We start from the raw sequence: 10,022 nt of genomic DNA, 5'->3' as shown, positions 1-10,022 counted from the left end.
ATGGCACTACAGATGTATGAGCTGCACTAACTGGTACACTTTTAAATATGGCAATATACCCTTTCACAAAAGAGTCCCCCCCCCCATCCTGCAGCCACGGGCATTCTTATTATTGACACTGTTGACTTCAAGCAGCTTTGATCGGGAAAACACTGTCTTTTGGTAAGGAGTAGTGGCTGCTGAAGGAGCAGTGAGTCTGAATCACGTGCATGCATCACAATTACTTCGCATTTGTTAAACACTTGAGTGTCGTCTTAGTGACCAGAACCGGTCTCATAACCCAGTGGTAATGCCTTGAAGACCACCGTGACGACGGCGTCAATGCATGCCACTCAAGTTAAGCTGTGCATAATGTTGAAATGTCGGCAGCCATTCAGGCCAGTTACCGTGTTCAGAAGTCCTCGCGTTGTCCAAGGAAGAAGTGACGCGTCGAGTGTTTTTGTCTTCAACTCCCTCTTTAAGTTGAACATTGAAAGGTTCTCTTCTGGTCGGTTCGAAGAGGCGACAAATAACCGGCGTTTTGTCGTACATGTTTTGCAGATTACTTCTGACATTTCAACCCTGGCGATCTTCTCCGCATGTCTGTTTTTCTCGTGTGGATTCATACCTTTTACACAAGGCTCAATTGTTCATTTTTTGATGGAAAGGCCAACACTGTCATGATCCACCACTAAATTGTTTGGCAGCGCAACTTCCTAACGAACATTTTGCAAATAGAAGGCTTAGTTGGACCCTTTTAAGTTGATCACTTGTTTCGGGAATGACTCTCCATCAATACCATTGGTATCAAGTTCCGAAAACCGCAGCGACAAGTAATAGACATTTTCGTCCTAATACACATCTGTTCACATGACGCAGGTATGACTGCTCAAATACTGACCACCTTCCTCATAGACGGATGATAGTCCTTGAAGAGTCCACTCCATTTTTCTTTTAATGGCCATTAACGCTTTGTTATTTCACAGACTTCGCTGTTATTTAGCATTGATTTCCAGAATCGGTTTGACCCAATCAGACGACTTAGGCCTGGTTGGCAGGTGACGCTTGGAAAAACAACTGAATCCGCTGATGGTCTCTCTTCTGAAAGGATTACATCGTGGAGTATATATTCTTTCTTGAAGATTCAGTGATATCCCCACCGATGAAAGAAACGACGACAGCTTCTATCTGCACTAATTCGCTGATGGTCTCTCTTCTGAAAGGATTACATCGTGAAGTATATTCTCCCTTGAAGATTCAGTGATATCCCCACCGATGAAAGAAACGACGACAGCTTCTATCTGCACTAATTATGGCAGTGTTTACAAAAATTAAAAATTAACTTTTCAACAGGTGGAAGTAGCCATTCGAGTCAAATGGGCGAAATAAAGGTATTTATAGAAATCCTTTATAGCCACTTTGAAACTTTGAAAAGGCGGTCACTGGTAATCACCGCGGAGTAATGCAATATGGCAAATTCAGCTGATGAAACTTAAACCGATGCACGAAACAGTGCATCTACCAATAACTTCCAAAACGCCCTCAATGAAAAGATCATTCTTTTAAACTATGTAAAATGTTAACTGTTCTCATTTTCTTAATTACTCTCAGAATGAATTGACTTTTTCAGCCCGGATGTCGTCCATGAAGAACCACAACCAAAACTTCAGAACCTCATAAAAAAGAACCTGCCCATTCTTGAATAAATAAATGTTTCTTCAACTATCCCCACTCCGATCGACACGACCATCATTTTATTTTTTGCGGAGCTTGGAGCCGTAAGAAGCTTGACTGCAGCCGTGGGTGACGGCGAGGCGAGTGAGCAGAGGCGTGAAGGCGTCGTTTTTAGGATGAAGTTTGAGGTTCTTTTAAGAGAGTCCACAGTGTCAAATACTACAGTCTAAGTCAAATTCTGGCTAGACTACACGCCTGCAGGCAGGAAATCAAGTCCAATTGTCACCGCTTCTACGTGGCTCCGTAGCTGTGTCCCAGAGAAACCGGCCTGATTCTAAGTGGCCTTCAGAATAACCGAGACAAGAAATAGCCGGGATTTTAGGTCAAATTTTTCGTGGCAAGATAGGGTCTGTGGTTAGGCATGACATTTCCGTAGGTGGCCCGGCTCTAACGCGGTGGCGAAAAAAAACTATTTTTTGCGCTTTTGAGAGCGATTTCTCGCCGATAATGCGGTGAATTTTATGGCTACAGGTAATTAGAAAGCCATAGGTGTCACACTCATCTACATCTGCGAGATTAACATGCCAAGCACAATCAGCCCTGGGATCGAACTCGGGGACACATGCAATTGCATCACAGCGCCACCACATGAAGACGAGTCTTTTTGCGGGGGTATATATCTACCAAGTGGCTTTTTGCAAACCATCGGTGGAACCTTGAACTGTTTTTCTGCCATATGCATGCATTTGATCAGCGAATAATTTGTAGGTCTGCATGAACTCGAGACAACCACGGTGAGCGCTTTCGGCTCCGACTGCGGTTCGTGGTGCACCGTTCCGCAAGAACGATTAACGTGTGTTCGTGCGTCGTTTAGTGCTTCCCCATGAACAACAGGTGTTACGCTCACCGCCATTGGCGGACGAGGCTTTGTTCGGCTATCGAAATATGCGTATGGTTCTCGCACGTGAATGTGCTGTGAGCAATTTCGCTTATTTGTGTCGGGAGGTACACGCGTGTCAGTGACAGCAGCCAATTATCAGCTGTTTGAAGACAATGCGCTTCCGCACGTGAACATTGCATGGGTATTTTAGCGTGCCTACTGTAGCATTTGCATTTCGTACGCGCGAACTGCCGCGAGCTGCACGCTGGGACAGCAGCACCTTTTTAGAATTTCGACGATTACTTATTTCTGCAATTAGAATTAATGCGCATTATTTCGTGATATAAAGTGGTTTTTAATCATTTTCAGTCTTTAAATGACCCTTTTTTTTGTAGGTTGGCTACCCTTACCTTTATTCAGCATCACACCGCTGTTCAAGTGAATGTTCAAGTGAACCCACCGAGGTAAAGTATGACGTACACAAACTAGCGACGGACAGGTCGGTCTCCCTCCTTATAAGTAATGCTTCTGCACATCTCTTTCGCGAACGTCCGCGTGCAGTTGGGGTAAAGAAATGGAGCAGAACGAACCTCAAAATCTTTACTGTTACTGCATGCAGTTGCTGTTTAGAAAATGGGGATTTTTATAACTGGTACATTATCTCCTTAGCCGTTCACTGGTTGTCTTGGTCGTGGTTCACTGTTACAAATCCATGCTGGAATATGAGAACTGTACTGAGTATTCAAAAGAGTGAGCGAATTTCGGTGACATATGCTCTCCTGATGACTTCTGCACCTGACTTCTGCACTTGATGTTCATCATCATATCACGCAACCACTAATTAAAGATCAACTAATCGATTTTCGATTTTGATCTTTCTCTGTCTCGCTGGCTTTGGTTTGTTTCTTTTTTGCCATGCTTTCCTAAAATCATCATTTCATCTTGTTCCGTAAAACAAGAGCATCAACATACATAGGCCAGTGTTTCAGTAAGCTGTCGCGCATGCACTACAACTCTTTTATTTAGTGCATGGCACAATTTCATACCTCGACAACTGATAAACGGAATGTTGTTTGTACTATTTTACTAAAATCAAAAGCGTATCGATGGGACTGCACATCTCAGTATTTGCCCAAATGCAGAGACATATATGATATCTTGAATAGAGTGTGCCATAAGGCACTGTGTAATGTTTATCCAAGACCATCTTGTGGGAAAATGACCATCACAAGACAGCGGGACGCAACGGCGACGCACAACTGCCATTGCATGCAGGCGACGGTGAACGTGATGCCGGTGCCGGGCGCCGCGCTGGTGAGGCGGCGGCAAAAGGGGGGGGGGGGGGGTCTTTTTTTTTTCGCGCTCGCGCTTGTTGTCGCTGAACGGTTCTGCGTAAGTTGATGCCGGCTCCTGGCACCCGGCTGACACGACTGAGACGGCGGCTCTCCTTTTTTTTTATTTCTTCTTGCGCCTGCTCTTATCGGCTGTAGGCGTTACTTACGCGCCGCGCGGCTTTCATGGGTATTTTTTATTGCTGGGCTCCCTAAGACAGGATTTCAGTCAGTACGCAGGAGCGCACCGCCTATATGCCATTTGTTATCCGAAATTTGAATGAGAGTATACGTTGCTTCAGATTTTGAGTACTCTGTATAGGGCATAGCAGAAATAAATTAGCCATTTTTGTCATTTCATGACTACAGGGTCACAATGACCTAATTTGACGTTATGTCTGCAAATCTATAACTACTTACACCAATCACAAAGGTTTTGTTTGTGTTCTTTTGAGGGTCTGACTATCAGTAAATGACATAATAAAACGCATCTGGCAAAAAGTTCACCAGACCTGCAAAGAAAGTGCTGCACATTCACAGCGAAAGCTGGAAGAGTGGCTTTTCAGGTTCTTTACTAAACTCTCGTTGGGTAACTGTGTAAGCACACTTCCTGGGTACCCTTTGCGTAATAAATAATCATAACTGTTGTATAATAGGCTGGCATTCACTTAACTATCCTTCCCCATTCTTCGGAGAAGTGTAGTATCCGCACACATATTTGCAAGGTATTTTGTTCAATTTTTTTATGCAGTGGTGGATGACGATGAAAAATCGTGCCTGAAGTGTGTATGCGCCACAGTTATTAGCCGATCAAGAACAAGTTTTTGGAATGAGTTGGAGCACTAGACAACCCAATCATTGCGCAATTGGCATTGTGTGACACCTGGTTGTTCATTTGCTGTATAAAAATATGTTATTCCTCATACTAACACACTTTTTTCCCGGCATCAAGCCTGCGTGAGGCAAGCTTTCAACGGAGTTGAAAGCACCGGTGTGGCTCAGTAGTAGAACACTGGCACCTAGGAGACACGGGTTGGAATCCCGCTAGGTTCTTATAGTTTTTATTTAGCTTTTTTTATTACGTGCGATAGCGGCTACGGACACAAGTGGCGGTGAACTACGGCGCCGCGTGTCATCCTTGTTGCGACCTCACAAAAGCTTTAGCTGTAGAAATAAACATTCCAGGGCTGAAAGGATTCAGCTTTGTACATATCGGAAGGTGTCTTCTGTCAATGTAAAAGGAACGCCGGAAGCACAATCCAGATGCTTCCTACCCGGAATTTTTGAAAAATACCGGACACAAGTCTTATCAAACGAAGATGTTTCGAATGCAGGAATCGCGACTAGACACATGTTTTACAGCCACAACTACCAACTATTGTTTGTTTGTTTGTTTGTTTGTTTGTTAATTGGTTTGTCTGTTTGTTTGTTTGTGTGCCCCTTTATATTGGCGCAAAACAATCCAAGAGATTCAAGAGATTGGCCGTCAAACAACCGGTGCCTTGCTACATAAAAAAATGTTCACCATTTAAAAACGGTAATAGGCAGTTTTGAAATAATTTGTTAAAATATTTCACAATAAAAAAGAAAAGTAAGACTACTGTTTTATAATGAATATGTTCGACTTTGATAACCTTCCATTTTAATGTAATTTAATCTATAAAAAGATTGCTAATTTTGAAAGTACTTTTGAATTTGATGAACTTGACATTCAATTCGTCTCGTGTCTTGTAGGAAATCGGATACGGTCTCGCAAACGCTCATGTGGCTAAAACCTAGCCCGGGAGCCCAAAAGGAAAGAAGAACCGGAAGGGATAAAATTTATCTCTACCTTCGAAGCAGTTCGTCTAAAGGTATTTTTCTCTGGTTGGTGCATAAGCTGCATGTTAGAAGGTAATGATCAAGAGACTCTTTCTCATTGCAATGGAGGCATAAAGGTTACTGCGCCTGACGCGACCTGCGTAGGTAAAAGTTCAGTGGGAGGACTTGGCATTTTGTTCTTGTAACTGAGATCTCCGCCCTCCTGCAGCTTTGGTTTGTTTGTTTGTTTGTTTGTTTGTTTGTTTGTTTGTTTGTTTGTTTGTTTGTTTGTTTGTTTGTTTGTTTGTTTGTTTGTTTTCCTAGAATATAGTACACATACCATTTTGGGAGATTGGTGACAATGCGAAGTTGATACTTTTATATGTGACTTTAAGAATGGTAATTTTATATTTGATGTGTGAAATTTAAAGCCCCAAAACCACCATATGAGTATGAGAGACGCCTAAGTGAGGAACTCCAAAAATTTCGAACGCTTGGGGTTTTTTTTAACGTTCAACCGAATCTCAGCACGCGGGCCTACAGAATTTTAAGAATGGTAGGTGATTTTAAACAGTACATAAACGAAAGGGCAATATTACATAATACTATAAATTTAAACTCCGAATATTTTGCTTTTCAGTTTGTATTCCAGACTGCCGTATAAACCTCATGGGAACAATTTTGAAGATCGTAGGATTTGACTTGTTTGAATGAAGGATAATTTTAAATACCACATTAAATGGTCCTTGTTGAGTAGTTATAATGAAATTAAAGACGGCATCAAAGGCATTTCTGCAGCACTGCTCCTAAATGTCGTAAGCGGCTAGATAGATAGATAGATAGATAGATAGATAGATAGATAGATAGATAGATAGATAGATAGATAGATAGATAGATAGATAGATAGATAGATAGATAGATAGATAGATAGATAGATAGACAGACAGACAGACAGACAGACAGACAGACAGACAGACAGACAGACAGACAGACAGACAGACAGACAGACAGACAGACAGACAGACAGACAGACAGACAGATAGATAGATAGATAGATAGATAGATAGATAGATAGATAGATAGATAGATAGATAGATAGATAGATAGATAGATAGATAGACAGATAGATAGACAGACAGACAGACAGACAGACAGACAGACAGACAGACAGATAGATAGATAGATAGATAGATAGATAGATAGATAGATAGATAGATAGATAGATAGATAGATAGATAGATAGATAGATAGATAGATAGATAGATAGATAGATAGATAGATAGATAGATAGATAGATAGATAGATAGATAGATAGACAGATAGATAGATAGATAGATAGATAGATAGATAGATAGATAGATAGATAGATAGATAGATAGATAGATAGATAGATAGATAGATAGATAGATAGATAGATAGATAGATAGATAGATAGATAGATAGATAGATAGATAGATAGATAGATAGATAGATAGATAGATAGATACGCTCAAAATCACCGAAGTTCGCTAAGAAATGCTTCGCATGAAAAATGGCAGCATATCTACGGAGTGAATGATGGGGAGTGGGGCGAAGCATTCGTCCGTCCATTCGTTCTTGCTTCCGTCCTTTCCTGCGTGCGTCTGTGTAACCGTCCATGCGTCCATCCACCCCTCCGTGCGTGCGCTGTTCGTGCGTCCGTCCCTGCGTTCGTCCATGCGTCCGTCCCTGCGTTCGTCCATGCATCCGCGCCTGCGTCCGTTCATGCGTTCACCCATGCATCTGTCTGTGTGTCCGTTCGTCCATCTATTCAGCACTCCAAGTACCACCATCTCGCACCTTTTCATCATATATTATCCGTATAGAAGCACCGCCATCCAGCGGACATTTCAAGGACTAAACGGGAGGTGGCGCATGCCTACTTTCTTACGGCTTGCGCATCGGGTTTACTTCCCACCTTTAACCACCTCGACTTCATGGTATATACTAGTTCACTGTATTCATGGCTATGCGGCCCAACGCTCGCTAAACCTTTCTAAAACCAAGGAGGTTACACCCAGCGAGTATAACTTAGCAACCCTTTCTTGTCGGATCGTGCTCAATGTACCTGCCAATAGCTGCTAATGGGGATCGCAGCGTGCGCGTTACCTAAAGGCCGAATGCTCCTGTCTCTCATTCCCCCTTAGCAGTCATTAACATGTGCATTGAGCACTATCTTTTATTGTTCAACAACGCATAGAAGAAATCTCTCACCGGAACCACCTTGGAGGTCAAAATCGTAAGAACCGCCATTTCGGGTATGTGCCACTGGTGGTTACGTACTACGAGGGGCGCACAAGCCACGCCATAAGGAGCTTCGCCCCTCAAAAACACTTTTGCGGAATAGTATTTTTATTAGGGGCGAAGCTCCTTATAGCGGCACCTGTTCGTCCCTCGTAGCTGTGGTAGTGTGTAACAAGTATAACCTTTTGACCTCCAAAGTGGTGCCGGTGAGAATTTTCTTTTGTGCGTTGTTGAACAATAAAATATAGTACTCAATGTACATGTCAATGGCTGCTAAGGGGGAATGAGAGACAGGAAAATTCGGCTTTTGGTTAACGTGTACGCTGTGAATATTTTATTGTTCAACAACGCACAGAAGACAAGAAAGCGTTGCTACGTTATACTCGCTGGACGTAACCTCCTAGGTTTTAGAAAGGTTTAGCGAGCGTTGGGCCGCAGTGCCATGAATACAGTGAACTAGTATATGCCATGAACTCGATGTGGTTAAAGGTGGGAAGTAGACATCAAGCGCAAGCCGTAAGAAAGTGTGCGGGTGCCTCCTCTCGTTCAGTCGTTGGAATGTCCGCTGGATGGCGGTGCTCTTATATGAGGAATAGGGAGCCTTCAAGTGCGCGCGTCTCCGTGTTTTAGGATGGTGTCAGCCTTTGACCCACCACTTGCCGCCATCCGCTGAAACACAATGTTGCCAGTCCCGGTTTCCGTGGCAACAGGCGCCATGTTGATTCTTGCAGCTAGGCGTTCCTGCTCCGTCGCACTGCGCCAGGAGGAGGAGAAAAACTTTATTCCTCCCAAGAGGGAAAGGTGTGGTGGTGGAGTGTCAGAGGAGCCTACCCAGCGTAGGTCTCCGCTACCCTGTTGGCCCAATCCAAGATCTGGTGCTGGACCTCGGGCGCCGAGCTGCACATAGCAGCCTCCCACTGCTCCTTACTATTAATGTGTAGAGAATTGGGTGGTGGGTTTCGAGTACACCCCCACACGATATGGTATAGGTTAGCTCTTTGTTGACAGAAAATGCACAAAGGAGAGGGGTATCTGGCAGGGTGTATAAGATGGCGAAAAGATGGGGTAGGAAACGTACGGGTCTGTAACTGGTGCCATAGTATTTCATGGTAGCGCGAAGCTCCATGATGTAAGGGGGGGGGGGTATATAGTGCGCTGTAGGCGGTAGTGATTTGTTATATCGTGGAAGGTCAAAAGACGATCTCTTGCGCTGAAAAAGGCCACGTGGTCTAAGGCGTCATCAGAGGCCTGCGCTCGGCCGGTCATTCCTCGAGCACAGGTATGAGCCGCCTCATTGCCACTCAACCCCACATGGGCGGGCGTCCATATGAGAGCAACGTCTTGCGTGGGAGGATGTTTCTTAAGATTTGAAAGGGCAGTTGATGAGATGCGACCTGCGCTGAAATTGCATATGGCAGTTTTTGAGTCACTTAAAATCATAGTGATATTGGGGATGGATAGACCTAAAGCGATGGCAGCCTCCTCTGCCTCATCCGAAGAGTTCACAGTGATGGATGCCGTTGTGAGCGCCTTGCCGTTATAGTCGACAGCAGAGAGGGCATAGGATGAGGAGGATGGGTATTCTGCCGCATCGACAAAGAGCACGTCATTGGCTCCATGCAATTTTTGCTGCAGAGCTTTTGCTCTTTGAATTCTACGCTTAGTGTTATATGTTGGATGCATGTTTTTAGGAAGGGGCGGTATGAGTAATTGTTTGTGTATGTTTTGGGGAATGTTGTAATCAGCATTGGTGAGTGAGGTGAAGTTAATTTGGGTAGACGATAAAATGTGGCGACCTGCGCTAGTGGTCGCGAGCCTTGCGTATTGAGCTGTTAAATGGGCTTTACGGATTTCGCATAGGGTATTTATGACTCCTGTCTGGTGGAGTAGTGCGTTAGAGGTATTGATTGCAATAAATAGCGCGTATTTGTAAACTCTGCGGAGGAGCGTGTTGACCTATTTCTCCTCTGATAATTTAAGGTGAAGATAAGGGAGGGTATATGTGATTTTACTAATCACAAAAGCTTGTATTACACGAAGTAACTCTGACTCTCGGAGCCCTCCATTTTCCCCAGAGATTCTTCCTATCATTCTTA

This window comes from Rhipicephalus microplus, chromosome 9, assembly GCF_043290135.1.
Source record: "Rhipicephalus microplus isolate Deutch F79 chromosome 9, USDA_Rmic, whole genome shotgun sequence".
Classification (NCBI taxonomy): Eukaryota; Metazoa; Arthropoda; class Arachnida; order Ixodida; family Ixodidae; genus Rhipicephalus; species Rhipicephalus microplus.
Note: the sequence above shows the minus strand (reverse complement) of the source record.